Here is a 23,226-nt window from a genome sequence, read left to right as displayed (position 1 = left end):
TTACTATCCAGTCATTCTCCTATGAACATGTAATATTTATCGCCTAATAGAATATAACCCAGAATGCAAAACGAGCACGTTTACTTGGTTGGTTAACTCAGGAAGCCAGGAACATAAACTCAAAACTAAATCTAACTAACCAAACTCGACCAGCTATGTTCCATGCTCCATGATTTCACTAGGTTTCCGTAAGCATTACGTTTATCGATACATTCCACATCCACATAGGCGTTCGTGTAATTTTATGTTAAAGACAATGCTCAAATGCACTGTCCTCTCTAAATTGTAATTAGGCATGAATACACGGAAAAAAATAGTCGCAGAAATTTTCAGCGACTAATCGAAGACTCTCGGATATGAACGAATCTTTTATAGACTTTTAGAAATGTTCTACGATTTTAGCAGAAATTCTCCAAAAAAAGTCGAGGACTTTCTAGAAACCTAGTAGCGGAAAACAGTCTCGGAATTATTCTAACACTTCATAGAAGGTTTCGTCGACGAGTCGCGGAAAATGGTGCGCACAAAAGTTGCGCGCGTTAAAACCAATAAACACTGTTTTTTTAACATTTTTTTTTAACAATTTATGACAATTGATTGTCAAGATTATTATTATTTTTATTATTCAATGTGTCGATATTAATATATACATTAAAAAATTCTAAATAATTTCCGCGACTGTCAATTAAAAATTAGAACGCTGTAGAGTAAATTCAGGTTTGTAATTTTCCGCGACTGTGGCGGAATCGGTTACATGCGCGTGGAGTCTTCATTTTCTTCGACAGTCGCGGAAAGTTTCTTCAAATGTAGTCTATTTCTTCAAAAACTGTGAATATGATTTTTAAAACACTTTCCACTAAATCCGAGAGTCTTCAACAAAGTCGAGGAAAATTTCCGCGACTTATTTTTTCCGTGTAATTGAATCATTTGTAATGAAAAATTTTATACTTGAAATATTACTCAGTGGGCACTTATTTAAAAAAAGTTCTGAAGATGTCATTTTGCCAACCTTTAGGACATCTTAAAGATGTTTTATAAATACTGTCTTGGCTATTGGATGTCCTTGAATTGTTTAAAAGCCATCTGTTTGTTCCAGACAGCAGAGTTATAATGAACAATAATTTCTTTTTGTTTTCTTTAAGACTTATAATTATAACTAATATAACACTAAAAATTCAATTAGTTAAGTTTTTCATTATTTATTAGCATGTTAAATATCAACGAATTTCAATAGCTATTACAAATGGCTTCAAATGTTATTTAATAATAATATCTGTTAAAATATTTCTAAAAATTTTAAACTTCTGAAATGCTTTCATATATTAGTTTTTTAGATATCTACATATTCTATAAGATATTAATTTAGTCAATTGAATATTAAAGACTATTCTTTTGATAATTGTAAAAAATATATGTATCAAAATCATGCATTATTTTACATTGTAAGCAAAAACTCCACTCAGCAGATTAGTAAAAAAATTTAATCTACATTTGCTGATCTGCAATCGGAAGGACGCATTTTTATGTTCGGACATAAACCTAACGCTCGAATAGTTCGCGTGTCAAAGCTATGAAAGCTGTGAGCATTATGACATTACATTTAACTTACGCCCGCACAATAATTTTGTTTGTATTATGGATAGTAAGCGTAGTCCACTCGGTCGATAGAAACATTCAGGGTGGTAGGATAAGGTATTACTGTGCGATCGTGAAATCCAAATCATGAGGACGTTTCAACTCACAGCGATTACTGCCATACCAGGAGGAATCGTAACGTTTGTTCGGTAGGTTATTGTGCGTATTTCGTGATTGGCACTGACCATTTTGCGTCTTAGTGCTAATAAATTTGACTTCCAGACACTTTAGTGTGCGTATTGCTCCACACCAAAACCTCGAGAAATAAAGCGGTCTCGGACCAGCGATTTTATGAATATGCTTTCCAGCTAACCGCCTTTCAGGGTCGAATCGTCTTGGCGAAAGAGGGTTGAAAGCCACTGTTCCCATTATTATAGGTGGGTAATAATTTATCGACTGCAGGAGAGAAAACAAGGGAAACCACTCCTGGCTTGTCTCCGATACCAAATCTGCACTACATTAACACTACAATCGTCAGCCTATTGACTACCAACCACCCAGACAAATTGTTACAAGCCTGCATTTGATGCTATCCAATCATCCGATGTTGAACAATTAGTTACACGTATCACTGAGGAAACAATGCTGTTGAAATTTGCATTATTCGCAGACGGTTGATTATTATTGCAAAATATTATTTCCCATGTGTTTTAAATGTTTAAAATTAGAATATACAGAATATTGTATTATAACAGTCAAAAGATTAATTACTCTATTATTATTCTTACTTAATTTTATGTACTATTAAAGGTAAATTCCTCTATCAACCCTACCTTTTGCCCTACAAATATTATAACTACTATCTGACGATTGAATAAGCGATTTAAGATAATAACACGGTCATTTGGGCTTCCAGACAAATTTGTATAGGGAAAATAATGTAGCTATCAGTAACATGTACACTGAGCTTTGCAAAATTAAATTGTCAAAATAATCCTTTATTTATAATTTATAAAATTGTGTTTGTTTTTATGAATAGTAAAAAACAAAAGCACTAAAAGAAAAAATTGCACTTACACGTCAAATTACATAATTCAATTTTTGTCACTTTTATCCTTGTCTGTTTGCTGCATCCACTTCTTGAATGTTGGAAGGAACATTTCCTGGCAAATTCTAGCCACCATTGCCTTCTCCCTCATGATAGCCTGACAAACTCGTGTTTTATCGCATTATTTATTGCCTCAGCAAAGGGGAACCCTACCTACCCTTTAGGCAACTGAGAATCACATACATATACACCACCTACTCTTCGTCGCGTCGTTCGTCGTTATTGATGGATTCCTCCCTTATGAAATATCTGGAAGCCAGTACGAATTTATTGCTGGCAGTTCGACCTGTTTTTTCTTGTATTGTTCGGAATGAACCCACAGTGTTATCCAGAAATGTCAGATAGTAAAGGCAACTGCGATGAACCATTACATTTCTTGACGATTTTATGAACATAAAAGAAAAATTGTCAAGTATACTCGACCGATATTTTTTTCTCCAAATTTTTACGAAAACGAATATAGTATGTGTGGACAAAAAGTGAACATAACCAGGAAAATCTCTCTCTTTATACTACCATATATTAAATAAAAATGTCCATAACTGACATTTGCACTAAGGTTATTTTTCCCATACTCTTGCAACCTGCAATCACCCAAAAAGGAAATGAATGTTATAGACTTTTTTACTTTGTACAGCAGTCTGCATGCGTACAAAATCTCAAATTATTGCTTCCTGCCATCTACTTTTATAGCTGCAATATTAAGAGTCTTCTAAAAAGTGGAAGAAAATTTCAGCGACTAATTTTTTCCGTGTATGCTCTTGAAATAATATTATTATTAATTATAAAATTAAGTTAAAAACTGATAAAACAATTAGAGAACTTCAAACTTTAAAAAGTTGTTCATGTAAATAAATAAAACAAGAAATTACAAATAACAATAGAAATAATCAGAGTACGAAATGTACTTCTTCAATTTTCAAGCCGAATGCTTTAAAATTAATTCTGTAGCATCTTGTGCTCTTTACTCTTAGGCAATTAAATTTCCGCTCTTCAATCTTTACTTTCTGTTCAAGACTTCTAAAAGAATCTTAACTTAAAAGGGTACAACAAGAGATAAGCGAACATATTTCATGATCGTAGACCTGTTTGCTATCCTTTCTTCACTCAAGTGAAAAATCTTTCTTGATACTGGAAATATCTTTGAAGTATCTGTAAATATCTGTACGCATGAGGTAAGCAAACGTACTTTGTGAAACCCGCAGGCGTGGTAAAGGACTTTCTTTTAACGTTTTATCCAGATTGGTCGGGAAGTCCCATAGGAAATGGGTTTGTTTTTCTATCTATTTCTAATATCTTTCTATATACGTTTTCCGGAACTAAAGGAATTACCATACATGCAAAATTTTCGATTCTCTTCAATGAATTTGATTTGTTGATTTTATAGGTTTCAAGAGAATTACAATTTATCTATTTATCTCGTTTCTTTTACAATTTAAACATTCAATTTTTTGTTTGTGGAAACCTAATATTTGAAGAATTGGTTATTGCAAAAATTTTTTGAATAAGAAAAATAAGGAAAATTTCGTTTTCGATTTACTAGTATTTTTCTCTCATAGTAGATTTCTACCCTTAATTCTTTCAAATAACAGTTTAACAGTTTCCATTAAAATAATGAAGAAACTTAAACCCTTTGCCTATGCAACATAAACGGTTTAAATGAGAATGTACAATTAAAGAAAAACAAAAGCCTCAATTCGCAAATTGAAAATGCTGTAAAATATATTGAAATTACGAAATTTTCAGTTTATGTCCTTTAAAGGAAATTAATGGTTGAAAAAAAGCTTGAACGATTCGTTAAGTTCTCCAGCTACGAAGGAGTGAAATTTAAAAAATAAATGAACTTGTGCGAAACGTCCACCTAAATGGTTCTACAACACAAAAATTCACTTGGCTGTCATTAAAATGGAGAAGCAATTGAACATTGTACCTAAAGTGCTTCCATTTGTGAAATTGCTTTGCCCATATAAAATCAATTTCACTGTAGCCCGATGACCTACAGGTCGCTTCTATAAAATATCGATACTCTTATTTTGTAGTCATTTAATTATTTTACTAAACCGCTTAGACATCTTCTTTTTATCCTGAACGAAAAAGTAATATTAATGGTTTTAGAAATTTAACATTGATAAATGTTATCACTTTAAAAAGATTGATTTAATCTGTTTTCATATTAGTAACATAAAAAAATTAATTTTTCCCACGGGATTAGAAACGTAAGTCGAATATTTTTAATACTAAAACGCTAATATTTAGATTACTATGATTGTTATTGGTAAGAGCAGTTTAAAACTAATACACAAGATAATGAAATACGGATAAAGAAAATGATCTATTTAATGTCTTGAAACGAAGCACTTTTAATGATTCATATTAATATTTGTGAATTTCTTTGCTTCTTTTACTTTTAAGTTTTTATTAATTTATTAGAAAATATTCTAAGTTGAAATCAAGTTTCTAAATTAAAAGACATTTATTTTAAGTACAATATTTTTTAAAAAACTAACTGAATTGGTTTCTCGACTCTTACCACCTCCTCTTTAAATTTAAGCTTCGTATCGATTTAATACTCTCTTGAATTTCAAATTTGTCATGTTTTTGAAGTTTAAATTTATGTTATTAAGTAGAAGCTTCGTATATCGTCGATTCATTTTGGCATCTGCTAAACAGCATGTGACATTTAGGTCACGTAAACGTCGTAATGTTAAGTTATCGGTCACTTTTCTCGTAAAAAATTCAATGATAATAAGCTCGTATTTTTATACTTCTTCGCAAAATATAAGTTTTATCCAATTAATATTTTAAGAAAAATGTTTTAGAGAAATTAAGTTTGAACATTAATACTAACATCACAAACATCACGTGACTTAATAGTTAGAAGTCATAAAGTCACATGAGTGCACCTATTTAATTAGTTGAATAGCCTAGTTATGTAAATTTCGTCCGCAACTGTGTTGTCAAGATACTGTCAAGGTTCGAAAAATTTTCGGTGTTGTGAGGGTCTTCTAACTTATCTCAAGAACTAATTCCTTGACTCAAGCAGAATTCCAAAATATTTAGTCATTCTTCTTGAAGAATTGATTGCAGCTTATGTTACCATACAAGTCTTACGCCAATGCATATTTATTTCCACTCTTTTAATAACTAGCAGAATGTACCAAATGTGATAAGTTCTAACAACCCTCATCTCTTTTATCGTTGAGTTTCCGATAAGGGGCACTCCGAATTGTGGTTTTCGTTGATCATTGTGAGTAAATCGGTCACTTTTGTCCTCATCAATGAAGAACTAACAGAGCAACAATAGAAGAGAAACAGAGAAAGAAATATTCGCCGCGTATTACTGACCGTTTCTGCCTCCCTCAAAGCCTAAAATCTATGTCCGGTCACCACCCTTGACACAAGCATTGCCCTTCTAGTGTTCATTCCTTTTATAGCGCATAAACATCAAAAGCTCTCCGTAGTATACTATTCGGCATTGTCGAAGATTTTTATGGATAGATAAAAGAAACCTTTGAGTTATTTGCAATACTATAAAGTAGATTATATTTTTCACCAAAAGTACATATCTCATACCGGAATGTATGAGAATAAATTTCGTTATTTCCATTGTTGTGAATTACTCAATTAACTGAAAATATTAAATCACCAAGATGCATTACAGATTCTATTAAATTTCTAGAAATGCTTAAATACTCTACTTGAATATTCCACTAACATTTCAAGAATAATTCTAGTGAATGTCTTCTGTGTCACTCTTGGGAAATATCATTGCCTTTTTTGAATAATGTTTATAAATTAATCCTAAGAATTAAAAACTACAAAAACGTTTAAACTTTGCAGTTGCAAGCACATCATTATTTCGTTGAAGCTATAGTAAAGAGCGCGCAAGTTCAGATGGAGTATATCGGAAAAACTTATAATAATGTGAGTGGTATTCATACATCTCCGAATTTTACGGTGAATAATATAATTTCTTGCACCTCTATTTAGTGCATATGTCAGAAAAGTTTTTGAAATTGAAATGGGTTGAGAAAATAATATGGAATTGAAATTCAAAACATTGAATGTAAATTCATAACAAAAGAAATGAAAACGTCATATCACACAATTTAGTCTTCTGTATAATTATTAATCGATAAATAGCGATTATGTCCCAAAATAAAACCAACTAAGTGGATCTTTTTCCTGCGGACGTAGATATAAGACCATTTATTTTATTAATTTATTGCGTAATAAAATCTTATCTTAAAAAGTACTTGATTTTAATTCTTTCTTGTGCACTATATCCGACTAAAAGCGTGTTGTAGTTGTTGCCGTTACTATATATCTGGAAAAATATATATGTCTCTGAATAATCGTAAAACATTCTTGCATAGAGGTAAGTAGTATATAATTCACTAAGATCTATCGGTATGTGCAAAATAAGAAAGACGAGGAAAAATCAGAAGCAAAGAAACACTTTTGAGCTTCGACATGAAGAACCTCCAAAGTTCGAATGCCGACAATCCGGCGCGCCACCCCAGGGAAATCGTTTTAAACCTTTTAAATTCTGAGCACCAAAAAGTCTTCGAGAACTATTCGACTCGCCGGTATATGGTGCGTTAGTGTACGGTCTCATAAATATATCGAGGGCGAGCCAGGGAATCTGTTTAAAATATGTTCTCTCGTATTTCGCTATGGTCGTTTACCATGGGGAATAGCTAAATGCTTTTTGTGAAAAGCATTTAAATTTTACCTTTAGTCATTGGATACAGTAGGTAGTCACCCTCGTTTTTCTCGTTTCTTCATATGCTTTCATTTTGTCTATGCTTTCGTAAAAAAGCTTATAGAAATAAAGTTTTGCACAAGAGGCAGTGAAAAGCGGATACTTACTTTTTAAAAGTGCAATGACTTTTATATTGTGGAAATGTGAAATATTAACATATGTTTTGAAAATAATTTAAAAATTTACAATATATGTACAATAATGTTTAACTTTTATAAACGTGAGTGCTATTTTTAAATTTAACATTTTTTGTAATGTCTAAAACTAGTCCAACAAAATACTTGACAATATGTTCGTGACAATCGTTAAAATTTGTAGAAAAATTTGTTGACACATTTTCAGTCTCCTTTATAAATTTAATTATTCTTGGTTATTATTTCAGCAAAATAATAAAAATAAAAGTAAGAACATGTTCATGATGAACCTGTAGATTCTCTGAGAGGCGAATATTTCTTTCTAATGGAATTAATGTGCTCTTTACAACCCGCCAGAAGCATAAGATTTACTTTCTATCCCTGAGAATATGTGATCAGGGTATTAGTGCCTCTGTATTATTAAGAGATGAGAATTCAAAGAAGGCGGTAGGCGAAGACTCCTAAAAAAGTCCTCTAGCGATGCAGACGTTTTCCGATTTCAATGCGCGGCTGATTTAAAATTCATCAGGCTCTTTAAGGGCTTATTTTTCTGCTGGTGCTTGAGGGTATTTATTTTTTTCGAGGTCTAAGATGAAGAAAACGTAATCGTTTATTCCGGAACCTGGTAAAGTATCTCTTTTGTCAATAAAATGGTTTTCAATTTCACGTGAGTGAATCACCAAGTAATGGCTCCAACAATGGTAAAGTAAAATCTTATTTTGTACTTACATTTTCACAAACCAAATTTTCCCATCTCACATTAAAAGATTTGCTGTAGCTAATATAGCTTTAATTAGATTTCCTATCTTACATACTGGATTTGTGCAGTTATATAGTTAACATGACATTATGTATTGTATACCCTTTTGTATAACGGTTTACAGAAATAAGAAATATGTCTAAAAGTTCAATTCAATTTTTATTCAAGTCTTACTCTTTATATAATTTAATCGTGTTAAAAAAGTTTTTCTATACAGCATAACGCAACGCACAAATTATAATTTTTCAACTTCATTAATTTGGAGCTTTAAATTGCGACCCTTTTAAGCAGACGCTATGGCTGTCCTGTTATGCATCCAACCTTCAATAGTATAATGGAATATTTTTATTTACAATGCTTTAAAGGTATAATAGATAAAATAATTTTTTATAGGACCATTTTATATATCATTAATTTTAAGGATTATTTCTTTCTGACAAAATCGATAAATTGCTTTAAGTGCTTTAAAAGAAAATTCATTTCACTACATTTGACTTCAGAATTTATAACACTCTTGTTTCTTAATTCATATTATTACCGGCAACAAGGGACCGATGTTGAATAAAACCTCAGTACGAATGTCTCCTTTGTTACCCCAAAGTGAAAGCGTAAATCAATAAGCGGCATGTTGTTAAAAAATAGGGAAGGCGTTCTGTAATGTACTTAAATTGAATACTCTTTTTATGTTAAATCGACCGAATAATTAAAAACAAGCGTAAGTAGAAGGTTTTTTGTATTTATTTTAGAACATTTTAAAAATTAAAATTTTAAAATGCTCCAAATTTCTTATTTATAAAATATATACTTTTCAAGCTATACATTCCTAACTCGTTATCAGATTCTAGTACTATTTTTTGGCATATGTAGTAAAATTTTTTACATAACAATTCGATCTATTTAAATTTCTTTGAAGTATCATACATGAGACTTAATTTTAAGTTCATTATTAAGTTCCTGAATAAATTTCAAAATAGGATTTATAGAAAAACGTGTACTTGATCGCATTTACGGTTTTCTACTTATGAGTGACAAAAAAATAGATGAAAAATTTGTATGTTATCTAAAAAATTACGTAATAACTTTAAAGGATATAATTTTACAGATTATGTGAGTAAAAATCCATAAAAGATTTGACATGGAAAACATACAAAATCGAATCTTTCATCGTACTTGACACTCAAGAAATCGCAATTTATCAAATACAAGTAATTCTAAAGATCATGTGCAATAGGAGCTTATGTTGGAACCCTCACATGAACTTACGATGGAATCTGAAACAGAATCCTATATAAGAACCTTCAAAGGAATTTTCAATAGGTCGTGTGAGATTAAATAAATTCAAATTCTACCGGCAAATTTCGAAAAGGCACAACTCGAATATTTTCAATTTTTTTATTATTTGCATTGTTACATATTCGTTGGTATTTAACCTTTGTTCATGAAAATTTTATCAGTCCTGAAACAATCATGAATACGATTGTACTTTTGACAATTATTGTTAATAAGATATATTGTCATATCAACTGGATGTTTAGTGTCATATTCGGGAGAATAATTACCTTGTGCGCTCATCTGTATCTTCTCATTTCGCACCTTAACGAACAATTGTTCGCCCATGTTAGTACTTATCTGTGACAGACATGTAATATGATATGTCGATTCAAACTGAACTTAGACGAAAGAGACTATCACCTAGTCTGTCGAGTCTGTGGTGGCGCCATGTCAAGTGTCTTTGAAGACAGTACACTACAATTATTAATTACTTTGACTTAATGGAAATTAGTATACTAGTTATTCAGTTAGATATATCAAACTCATCAAAATTTATGTGATATTCGAGTAATTAAATTGTAATTGAACTCGTTATTTATAACTTATGAAAACCATAAATACAAAATGTTATACACAAATTTAATAAAATTGCTATTAATGTAATCAATAAAGCAAAATTTGATAGAAAATGAATTGGTATGAAACACAATTTTAAAACTTTATTATAAATTATGTTTTATAAAAATGGTACAGAGTTAAAACAAGTTGTAAATCTAAATCTTCATTACATGAACATTTTGCCTCCTCTTTACGATCAGAAAATAAATACAGCAATAAAAATGGCGTTCATTAGTATATTCGTTAGTGATTTAAAGTAAAAGTTAATAATTCTGATTCATTTGCAAAGAAACCGATAGTACGCTTTGATCTAATCGCAATCTCCCATTTGTTCAATTAAATCGTTTTAATTCATTGCTATCAGCTTTTTATATGCAATAATAACAAAGAATAAGACTTCATTAACGTCTGCATCACCTCTATGCTGTTCTTCTAAAGGTTTGCATGCAATCCACAACTGATACACTGTTAATTCCTGAATCTAGATCTAACATTTATTCTTATGTGGCCTGGAATCGCATTTTGATTTTCATGATTTTTAACTTCAAGGAATATTTCTTTTTCATTATCACGTTGGATCTTATCTTGCACGTATGATGGAGCTAATTTAACTTGATAGACTTCGAAAATCAAATCTTTTAAGTATTCGGATCATTCACATATTACGTCACACAAATTTGAAATTTTTTTAACCCCTCCTCCCTACATCACATTTTGTTACATAGAAATTGGGAATTTTTACACAGGCCGTCACAAAACTGTAGATCCTCCCCGTCCCCCTAAGCCTGTGACGTAATATGTGAATGATCCCATTTAAGTTTTAATTGAAGAAATCCAGGTAGTAATTCAGTGCAACCCATCTACGTACATTTCTAGTAAGCATAATTTTAACTTCTATCAGTTGCTGCACAACATTAAAATCTTGCTCTTTTCTTAGCATTCGTTCTGACAACTCTGCGCTTGCTCCGTCTATATGAATTGTCGGATGGTAACAATTGAAAATAACACTTTCTATTTGATATTTTATTAAGATTGTGAATGTGCGGATATAATATTATATTTTCTAAAAGCTTAAACATAGTTTCAAAATGACTATTTCGTGTTTTCAAAATCCAACGGCTCTTTGTTGTTTGTCGCGATTGATTTGCGTCGTTAGTTGTCAGTTGACGCTGTGGAGGCTGAAGTAGTACAGGCATTTTCCAGAGGATTCCACGGGTCCTAAGCATCTCCGTTGCATCATAGTAACCTCTATCCGCAATCATGATAAAGCCTACCTGAAACCATACACTCATTGTGCCATTGTCTCTGTCGAACTCGTTACGTAGTATAGAAGCGCCGTTGTTCTGCTGTCATAGAAATATGAACCTTGAATGGCTAAAACGTAACCATCCGGTGCTTCAATTGAAACTGGTTTTAGCAAATGTCAAATTCCATGAAGGCAAAATGATTGTCGTAAGGTTCGAAAATTACTACTTTTATGCATATGGCTGAAGGTGCCAACTATTTAAGCCATAACTCGAAAAATTTTGTGGAATTTGATTGTACAGTGCGTTTGCAAATTCAACAATTATTGACTGGACCATCATTAATTCAGGGTTAAACCAGTATGAATGCCGAAAATATTTAATAACACTTTGTGGACTGTTACGAATAGGATTTAATTTAATAAAAGTAAAATAGATAAATTATTTTATTATCAATTTAAATCTGTCGTGATAACGAAAAATGCTCTTCAGCAAATTAAATAAATTTGAATAGGTAGGGGACTTTTCCACTCTCACAATTATTGATATCAATTGTGTAGTTACAATTAATAAGAATAGAAATTATTGGTTAAATCAATATTTATTTAATTATCAGATTTACATATATTTTATAAACCTTTAATTTTCCAATATATAAATGTTCTGGGATTAAAATATAAATTATAATAAAAAAAGAATGTGAATATTCTTTTTAGTAAAATCTCATGAAATCAACTTATGAAAATTTACGTATTTCTTTGAAAATTGATTTGTGTATATGAGTGTAATGTGAAATTATTTACTCACTTTTAATCGTTATGTTTGCTTCTTTTATTTGTTTTTATATCGCAGCAATCTTCCTTTTCTCTTACTTGTATTTAGCCTCAAACTTGATATTCTTTAAAGTGGACTTAATCTCAATTCAATATTTCTGTTTTACAATAAATGGGGACTACGCCCTTTAATTCACAAAAGGATAAAAATTCTTTAGTCTTTATGACTCACAATATATATATCACGTTCAGGTACTTTGCCTGAATTAAAACTGCCCAACTTAGTTTCGCCAAGTTTACGCGGGCAACTGCCTAGATTTCTCCATGTCAATTCTTTTTATTGATTGACAATTAGGTGGGGAAATCCTCAATGCAGTTTATTCTGACAGCTTGCAGAATTTGGTACTTGCGAAATTTAGATTCTGACCACTTCGTTGTTGTGCAATAATTTACAAATAATTGAAAGAAACCCTGCCTTGCGATATTAACACAAAAAGAAAAATGTACTTTGCTTAATTTATTTGTGCTAATTACCCGATTAAAAGTGGGTTGTTAAGAATTTTGCTTAATGTTGGAATTTATTGGTGTTGCTAATAAATATGTATTTTTGTGTAAGAATGATAATTGTGTTTTTAGGTTACAAGTCAAAATTATTAAATGGATTCTATATAATTCAATTAAAATTCGTTGTTTCTATGTAAATATAAATGTTACGAAGTCATACGTAACATGGACTAGTGATGCTTTCAGGAAACATGAATATTCTTTTGTTAACTGATGCATACGTTTCTTGGTTTTAAAAACTGAATATTGGAAAAAAGTGAATTATATTTCAACCCTTAGAATATTAAATTTTCCCCATATTTTTTAATATTACTAAAATCTGATAAACTATAATTATTACAAATTATCAAATTCTCGTAACTAATATTCATAAAAAATCAATTCTCTAAGGTACACCAGTAGCACGTAATGTTTAAGTAACATTGACAACATTGAGGCAATATTGGTAATGTTAAGGCAGTGTTCTCAATATTGCTGTAATAATACGTGCTACTTGGGTATGGTTAAATATATATAGGTTAGAATTTTTTGTTTTTCTCTCTAATTGTAAAATCACTTTTTTTTCATTTCCTCATATCAGTAAGTAATTCAAATTATAAATAATAATAATTATAATTATAATAATAAACCCCTGAAAATAAATAAATTAATTATTTTATAAACCCCTGTTTTATAATTTTATTTTATTTTTTTTTTATTTTTGTATTGTTAGTCCAGTCATCGTCATTAATACGTCATTTAATGATATATTTTTTGTTGAACCACAAATCCCAATTATAATTTTAATTGTTAAACTAGGTTCTTAAATACTACAAAATGAAGTATCGTAACTAAAAACCAAATCGATGTTCGCTTGTTATTTACTTTTGAAATATTTCCAAGTTTATGTATTAGCGCCTTTAGGTAGACTAGACATCTTACACGTGTTGTCGACAACGCAACAGTTAACTTGACTTATGGAATCCGCAAGTAATATCGTAGAAGTTTTTAAAACCCTTTTCAGTCTGTAAGAGTGCAAGAAATGTATACAATCGCATAATAATTAATAAGAATAAATTATAATAATTAATAATTAAGGCATTTCATTTCAAATTATTCGACCGACAAAAAACAATCGCAAGGAGAGCGATTTTCTAATAAATTTAATTATTTAAAAATTTAATTATTTGTAACATATTATACACTGAATGGAAAGAAAATTTCATGAACTTTCTAATGCTATTTTTATTTTTTTAAATTTCTCTCAATTTCGTAGAGAAATTCCTGTTTGAAAGTTTAAACTCTTAATATCTCAAAGCACCCCCCGTCGATTTTTATTAAAATTATATAAAAATAAAGCTTAAATTTTCTAGTTTCAATTTCCGTATAATATATTATGGACATTTAATGGGACAATTAAATACAATTGTTTAAAACATGTGGTTTTGAAAAATTTGACAAATTATTATTTTGGTAAACTATTTTTGTATAAGGCGTTTAACATCAAACTAATAATTTACAATCTTATGAATGTTCTAGAGATAAATATTTGTCCGGAGATATTAGGATATTCCTTGGACATCCTATCTGTTAGGGTAAAAAATACAAGAAAAATGTACTTAAACACTGAATCATTTTAAAATTACATATTCAATGTGAAGAGTTTTTAAAGTCGTTAAATACAAATGCTATGTCACTTTTAAAAATTTCAAAATGGAGCTTCCCGAATTGTAAGTTTCATTGTGAGTTACCAAGTATGAGAACTCTTTTATATTCTTTTTTACAGCAATTGATTTAAAATAAAAAATTCTCGATCTCTGAATCTAACTCTTTTATTGAGTTAATTTTTCAGATTGAATGAGACTTTCATTAGAAAGTTGAGTCCTATAGTAGATCTCTGTTTCAGGTGCTTTTTTTAATTGTGAAAAACGATTACGATGTGATTAAACTGATTACATTTGTATGTATGGTAAATAGTATTTTCTCAATAACCCTCTTAGGTGATTGGTTAGAGATTATTAAGCAGTCCACCGTTGAATACGGTTAGTACTCAGATGGGTGACCGCCTTGGTTCTCGCTATAGCCTTAGGGTTTACATTGCGATCGAGATATATCAAGCGGGAGGTTTGACGTCGAGGTACAATAGTGTTCAGTGTCCATTAATTGTCTAGTACACACTACTGGAACTCGAATGTCGATAAACCAGATGTACTTAGACAAGGTTATATTTAAATTTCAGTAATACTTCACCCTTTACAGCAGGCTCTGCACAAAATAGATATGCCAAATCCTTCATAAAAATAACGCAAATAATTTTAAATAAATATACTAGTAGTAATAATTTGAAAAGTACTCAGTTGATATTGTCAATTGTAGAAATAGTAACATATGAATATTGATTATTTAGGGTGTAATACATATATTTCTATTGTGTTGGCATATTAAATTTAGAACTAAATTCTCGTTTGATCGGAGAAATCGATAAGTTTAAGCGAGATGTTCACTTCAATAAGACGAGCGAGTATGAGAGACGCATGACTGCCCTAAAATTTTAATTTGATGTTATTGTTATTTAATAAAATTTTTAACTTTTAATTATTATTAGCTGGTATCATTTCATTAAAATAATAGGCTGACTTTACACTTCTTTTTTCATAATTAATTATCAACTTTCATTGTTCAATCAACGATAGCTTTTCCAATTGTTAAAAATATAATATTTATTTTTCACAATACGACAGCTCGGTTATGAAAACAAATAGAAAATCCTTTTTTGGTTCATTTCTCGGATCCTTTCGCACGAATAAAACAATAGTTAATGGGTGAAATTCATAGTGCATAGAGTTATGTGTAATATGCGCTTCACAAAGTGCGATTGAAAACGATGATGATGATTTAGTGATGAGTAAGATGCGAATATGGGCGGAAGATGTAAATAAAGGAGTTCTGAGGATTATTCGACAAAACGACCAAATCCAGGATCATGAAAATACCCACTTTTGTGAAGCTGAGCCAAAATATTTAATGGAACATTTAATGTAGCTTCCTTTATGGTCTGCAGTTTGCAGGGATAAATTTTGTTATGGAAGAATTCCAGCAGCTAGTGCAGAAATGGAGTCAGCGATGCATATTATTAAAAATCGAGTATTCGGCAATTATAATTTATCAAGGCGACCTGAGGCACAACTGCCGATTCTTGTCATATATTTTTAATGGAAACTGTAAGTTTTCAAATTGTTCAATCCGAAACGTATGTTACATTCAAGCCAACTAGTGAGGAAGTGAGTCAACGTCCGCTTAGTAAAAATGGAGATTTTCCAACTGGAGCACATAAGAATGTTTGTTCCTTTTTTTATAATTGTCTTAAGATCCCGCAACCTTGCTTATTTCATTAAAGTACTTATTAAAAATCATCAATATATTTGACTTTATGACAAGATCACTATTTGAAAAAAATCGTCGATGTTTTTAAAATAATTTAACTAACGATGAAAATTTGTCACCTATGCAAAAACTAAAAAGTATTATAAATAATTAAAGTTATCACTACCGCTGCTTTAATGGTTACAAATTTTGTATTACTCGGGTTGAATTTTATTTTTTAGAATCATTTATGTTTAAACATACAAGTTACGAGAGGAAACTATAGATGTTCAAGCATAGCACTATTAGTATTGCAGTAGTCTGCATTAAAACCAAGATACCCTAGGGTCACGGAAATTTACGTTTCCGTTAACATTGATTCTTATTTACGATTACTATAGTTATTTGTAAGAGCTTCTATATTCTCCAAGCTGATGGTTGTCGATATATTACAAGGAAACCGAATCCTCAAATACGACGCGCCGACCAATGTGATGCAGAATTACTTTACTCTATTATTAAAAAAAGTGTGACACTTTGAAGCCTGACACAAAGCAACTTTCAAATGGGTTCCAATATGTGTTCCTAAAGAAACGTATATGGGAATTTTCAATTGGGTGCTACAAATGCGAATAGAATCCAAGACTTCCTTTTTATGTAAAATACTGAAATCAGTCTCATAAAAAAGGATTTTCTTTTATTTGGTTATTTATTGATATGATCAAGACATTAATATCGATTTTGAAACTTTTAATAAACCCATTTAGTAGCATAAAAATTCAAAAAAGTTTTATAAAAATTAAAAACTTATTTTTAATTTATAATTGGAAAAAGAAGCATTTTTTCCTTATATTACATCAGAATTAGTTTTCAACTTTATATTAAACAAGATTTAATAATTTTATGCAAAAAAGAAATTCAAAGGGGTTATAATTTTGACTCAGGTAAAATAAAATTCTTCTTCAATGTAAAAATATACGAAATATATGATGATTCCAATAATATGTATAAGATATCAATCCGACTGATAGAAGTTGATTTACATTCAAGATGGACGACCTGGAACTTGAAATTGTCAGCATGATAGCAATGTGCGACGACTCATTACTGTGGTTTGCATATAGACGGCATATACTATACGAGTGGACGAACAGACAGCCTGACTGACTACTACACGAATAATATGGATTTGAGGGGTTACAAGCACAATGGTGTCACTAATGTAGAAGCACCCCACATACAACGCCCCTGCTTCAGGCAAACTACCTATACCATCCATTCTATATTGGCTAGACCTAACCATTGGATTACCTACAGTTAATGGTAACATTCACAAAGAACATTACTGCATCATTGTCTGAAAGCTTTTACTCGATGATTAGCGATTTGAATGCAAACACACTTTATTAATTGACGTATAACACTTTAAGTAAAATGTACATGTATTGGAATCTGTTATTTCATTTTTATAACCATCTGTGTTAATTTTTATAAAGCTTTTAAATATAATAAATGCTCTGATACATTCTTTAATATAATTTAATTTTTAACAATACATATAGGGTTTTAGAAAATTGTCAGTAATGGAAAAGTTGACGTGTAGTACCTTTAGTTTCAAATAGAAGTTACGACTGAATGTTGTTATATATTCCTAAATTAATTAAAGATTTTAGATATACCTTGGAACTCTGTCTGATTTTAATACAACATTTACAAACATAGATATACGTAACCGCCAGCGAACATACAATTGTAATTGCGCGTTTGCTGTATCACTGGATGGAGATATGCAGTTTGGCATGATATCAAGCTCAGCACCATTGGCAGTTCTAGTATCAGCATGGCCCATTGCCCGCGAATCCGGCCAATTTCCTGCATCCTGATCTGATCATCACTTTACGACGTATGTATGCAGTATCAAACGCTCTGACCGACAACCAACGTGTCCATGCACAAAGTCCTCATATACAAGGTTTGGACCTAGTCGATTCTCAGTAACAGATTCAAAAGTCACTGAACTAGAATCAATAGCTTAAGCAGTGATGATAATTGAAAGATAATTTATAGTAAAACTGTTAATAACATTAATATTTTAATACAGTAGTATATCTTATTGCAGTAGTATAAGATTATTTTTTGAAAAAGTAAGTACAAATGTTTATAGCAAATAAGTTAAAATGAGAGGAAAATGTCTAGTCATTACACAAATGTGGCGCCCATAATCTCACTACGTGCTTCATTTTAGAGTTGCGCGCATCATCGTCGCTTTGTGCTTTGCTCATTACCAAATATTTGAAAAACAGAATTTTTGATAGAAAAAAAATATTTTATACCTTGAAACATTTTTTCTTTTAAAAGTTAAATTTCAAAGAAAGTTTATAATGCAAATGAATTCTGTGAAGTTTTTTCAGAACAGCTGTTAAAGCAAACATTCTGTAAGGCTATCGTAGTATGTTAAGAAAGAGATCTTATATAGAAACTCCAGTTTTAGAACTTTAATTTATTACTTTCATATTAAAAGGTGTAATGTTAATTTTTTCAAATTCCATTTACAAATTTCGATTTTAGTATACGAGATTATTTACATTTTTATTGTTCACATTTTACAAATTGGAAATACCCTTAAAGGAATATCAAAATCATTAAAATTTTTTTATTGATATTCTATGTTTAAATATCTATCCAACTTTAGTATCCCCTTACTTGTGAATACAAAAATTTCAAAGACAATTTTTTGTAATCATTACTTTATAATTATTTATTTTTTTCTACACGTATTAAGAGAAGATCGAGCATAGAATGAAACTAGATACACATGCAGAATTTGAAAATCTTTCTCATTTCACAAATTCCAAAAGCGTTGAAAGACTGAACTTTACATTTTTACATAAGAAACTTGTCATTTCAGTTTTCTGTGAGGAAGCTGATAGCTCCTGGATGGTGAGTGGCGTTTATGATACACGTGTTTTGCTTGGCTATTTGTAGTTTGCAAAAGCATCTATTGTGTAGCGAGAAATGGATAGAGTGGCGACATTGCTATTCCTGACGCGTCTACTTCCATTGTCACACCGTGCTTTGCTAATACGCTAAAAGCCTATCTATGTATAGATCTGCGAGAGGAATATTGCCATTGCGGAATCCAAGTAGATTTAACAAGGTTACGTTAAAAGAGACAATTGTTAGCTAATGACGGTATAATTGAGAATATAAAGTAGTCAAATTTGTATAAATAATTTATATATCAAAGAGTTTAAAATTTAAACTATTAGAATAGATATAAATAATTACCATAAGCGAGACCAAATTGTTAAAAAATACCAATTTTATAAATACTTACGCATATGAAAAGTTTGATGAATATCAAAGCTTTTAAGAGTGTATAATAATTAATAATATTTTCCTCATAATAAAGTTGAATAAATTCTACTATTCACAAGATTTTAATTTAATACCTGAAAATTTCAAAATTAGATTTTTACCTATCAGATCATCATAAAATTGATTCTCCATTTTTTTTAATTCGCTGGTTATACTATCGGACTGGAGTTTTAATATCATTAAAATGGTTCACTCGGTGTCGGGGTAGAATATTTTGATCATAGCTGACAACATGAAATGGGATCAATTTCATCAATCCCGTATTATTTTTAATGCGCACTAGAACAGATTTCATTTTAGATTAGTGAAATGCGCCAATATTGTAGATAACTGGTGGTAGTTTACTTCTTCGAGTTATGATTCTGTATTACACATTGTGAAATACATATCGTTTATGTGTAGTGATGGTTTTACGTATAAGGCATTAGGATGAGAAGACATTTGAGTTTTGAAAAATTGCAGAATAGTCTATGAATGTGAAAAAATTACATAGTTTATATTATAGAAGAGTTAACATTAATACTGTTTTAAAATTATAACTACTTGTTATCATTATTAACGACCCTTGATAGTGCATGACCCTTATATGCCTACATTAAATAAAAATAGTAACTGAAATTAATTAGATTTAAATATAAAAAGGTTTTTGCAAAAAAACTAAAAAAACTTTACTATACTAGATACTAAGAAAATGCTGTATGTGCTCCAAATACATTGATTTTTAAAGCGAAAAATGGTTTTGAATCCAGACGAAAAATATTATTTCCGGATTCAACATCAATGCTATTTCTGACAATTTAGAAATCATTTAAACATAACAATAGGTTTATCAACAAATAACAGAATCATTCTATTTTACCACAACAAATACAACATGTTATCTTTAAATGTATGTAACGTAATAACTGTGTCATGGGTTTACTTCCCATTCCTCCCTCTTTCCCTCATACTCTCCTTTTCTGCCTTCATATCTTTATCCTTGTTTATCAGACCATTGTATGCTTTTCCCTTGCTCACTCTCACTACGTCTTACTCTCAGTGTCTGACTGCCACTGTTCCACCGAGTTGATTGGATCCACTTAACGGAGTATATGCAATGCGACATTACTGCTCTATGGTGTGTGTTGCGTTGCGCCACCATAACCTGCTACTGGCGAGAGATTGGAACCTCTCGCGAAACTACGCCATGAACTGCATTCATAAAGACTCGTGAAAGCAGATTGCACAGCAAAGAGGAAGCCGTTCACTTCGAACGATAAACTTAATTAAATCCAGTAGCTAGAAGAGATAAATTAAAAATCCAGTTAATAATAGTTGTAATTGAAAAAAGTATATATAATTCAACCTCAATAAAAAGGTAATAAATTCCTCGTTCAATATATGAATTGATTAAAAGTTACGTAAAAAAGTGGTATTACAAGAAGAACAAAATTTCGGAATAGTTAAAGATTTTTTATTCGGTGACATTTACGTGAAAAGGAAGTATGTCGGAATTATTTCCCGAGATAATCGCAATTTTATAACTATAGGGAAAAAACTTAATTATTCTTTATTGATGAAAAGTATTTTACCCTATATCATACGTTATATTAATCACCTTTTGTAAGACCATTCATTTAAATATTTGACTTTATTGTAAAAAAAACTTTATTGTAACTCTCAAAACAAATGGTTACGATGTGATTAGCCAATGTGCAAAGAACGTCTATTTTCTTGTCCACTCAGATGGTTTAATGCTTTCCGTCCAGGTTGTCTGCGTTTTAAAAAATCGTGACACATCTATGTATTCATGACATATAAGTTCGTTCATGCGTCATGTACTAAAAACATTTTGATAGATGTGTCACCACTTTTTAAAACTCTGTCAAACCGGAAGGAGAGCATTAAAGCACCTGAGTGTACCTGATCATTGGTGTCTAAGTGTAATAAAAAAAAAATTGGACAAGTGCGAGTTGTACTCGCACTGCAATGGCGGGTTCCGTACACAAATATTAAAACACTTGCAACATTTATCGGTAATTGGTAGAATTAAAATAAAAAATTAAAAAAATATATTAAAATCATTTGATAAAAAAAATAACTAAAAAAATTAAAGTATTGTATATATCTAATATTGTAAACAATAATAAGCAGAGGAACAAAATTTTCAAAATTATAGTTCCTCTGCTTATTATTGTTTACAATATTAGATATACAATACTTTAATTTTTTTTAGTTATTTTTTTTATCAAATGATTTTAATATATTTTTTAATGGTTTATTTTAATTCTACAAATTACTGATAAATGTTGCAAGTATTGATTTAATATTTGTGTACGGAACCCGCCATTGCAGTGCGAGTACAACTCGCACTTGTCCAATTTTTTTTTTTTTTAGTTAAGAAATTAAAGTCAGAAAATAATCTCTCATTTATTCTCTTAAAATTTCACTCTCTTCCTTAAAATATTTAATGCCACGTGTTTAAACTAAAAAAAATTTAAAAAAATTTTTTTTTTTAAAAAAAAATTTAAAAAAATTTTTTTTTGATTTTTTTTTCAAAAAGTTTCTTAAATAAATTTTTTGTCGTCAGACTGTAATAATACACTAGGATACCAATTTTCAGCTCATTAGGTCAAATAATGTAAAAGTTAGGGAAAAAGAATTTTTTAAAAAATTTTTTTAGTTTTTCCTTGACAACGCTATGGCCATCATTACATATCAAGTTCTCTATATTTTTCCTGTAATATTCGAGTAAAAATACACCAGCATGCAAAATTTCAGCTCTCCATGTCGAATAGTTTAGAAGTTAAGGGGGGGAATGGTCACTTTTTATGCATTTTTGGCCAAAAATCTTGTTATTTCCTTGACAACGCTATGACCATCACGTCCAATCACATTTGCTATATTTTTCCTGTAATCTACGAGTGAAAATACATATCTGGACCAAATTTGAGCTCTTTAGGTCAAATAGTTTAGCCGCTAGGGGGGGGGACACGATTTGGCTACGGACAACAGAGTCTCACCAATAGGGTTCCGCCGTTACACCGTAGGTGTACGGAACCCTAAAAATGAAAACTTCAGTGATTGTAAAGTAGTTTTCTAAAGTATTTACTGCTACACCATAAATTTCAACATGTATAAGTAAAAAGTTCTTATGATTATTATTTGTATAATTATATTATTTTATATCTATACACCGAAAGAAAAATATATTTGGGGGTTACATAATAGTCGAGGGGAGTACCACATGTACTGCTACATATACAGTCCCTATCTGGATTGTATTAGATACAATATAATTGTAAGGAGTAACATCTTCATTGTAGTGGCTAACAACAATATTTTTGTAACATCTTTGATAGTACGCACTAGCGTAATAATGGTTCTGGGGATCAATTACATAACTTTTTCCGATCTCATATTTAATATTCCGATTCCACTTTCAACATTCCCATTACACTTTAAAAATTCCGATTCCACTTTCAACATTTTGATTCCACATTTAATATTCCGATTCCATATTAAATATTCCTATTCCACATTCCGATTCCATTTTCAACATTCTGATTCCACATTTAATATTCCGATTCCACTTTCAACATTCCGATTCCACATTCAATATTCAGATTTCACATTTCGACTCCACATTAAATATTCGGATTCCACATTCAGATTAAACATTCCTCTTTCCACATTCCGAGATCCACATTCAAAAGT

The sequence above is a fragment of the Leptopilina heterotoma genome, unplaced genomic scaffold, assembly GCF_015476425.1.
Source record: "Leptopilina heterotoma isolate Lh14 unplaced genomic scaffold, ASM1547642v1 Lhet_47, whole genome shotgun sequence".
NCBI classification, from domain to species: Eukaryota; Metazoa; Arthropoda; class Insecta; order Hymenoptera; family Figitidae; genus Leptopilina; species Leptopilina heterotoma.
This window is presented reverse-complemented; position numbering follows the sequence as displayed.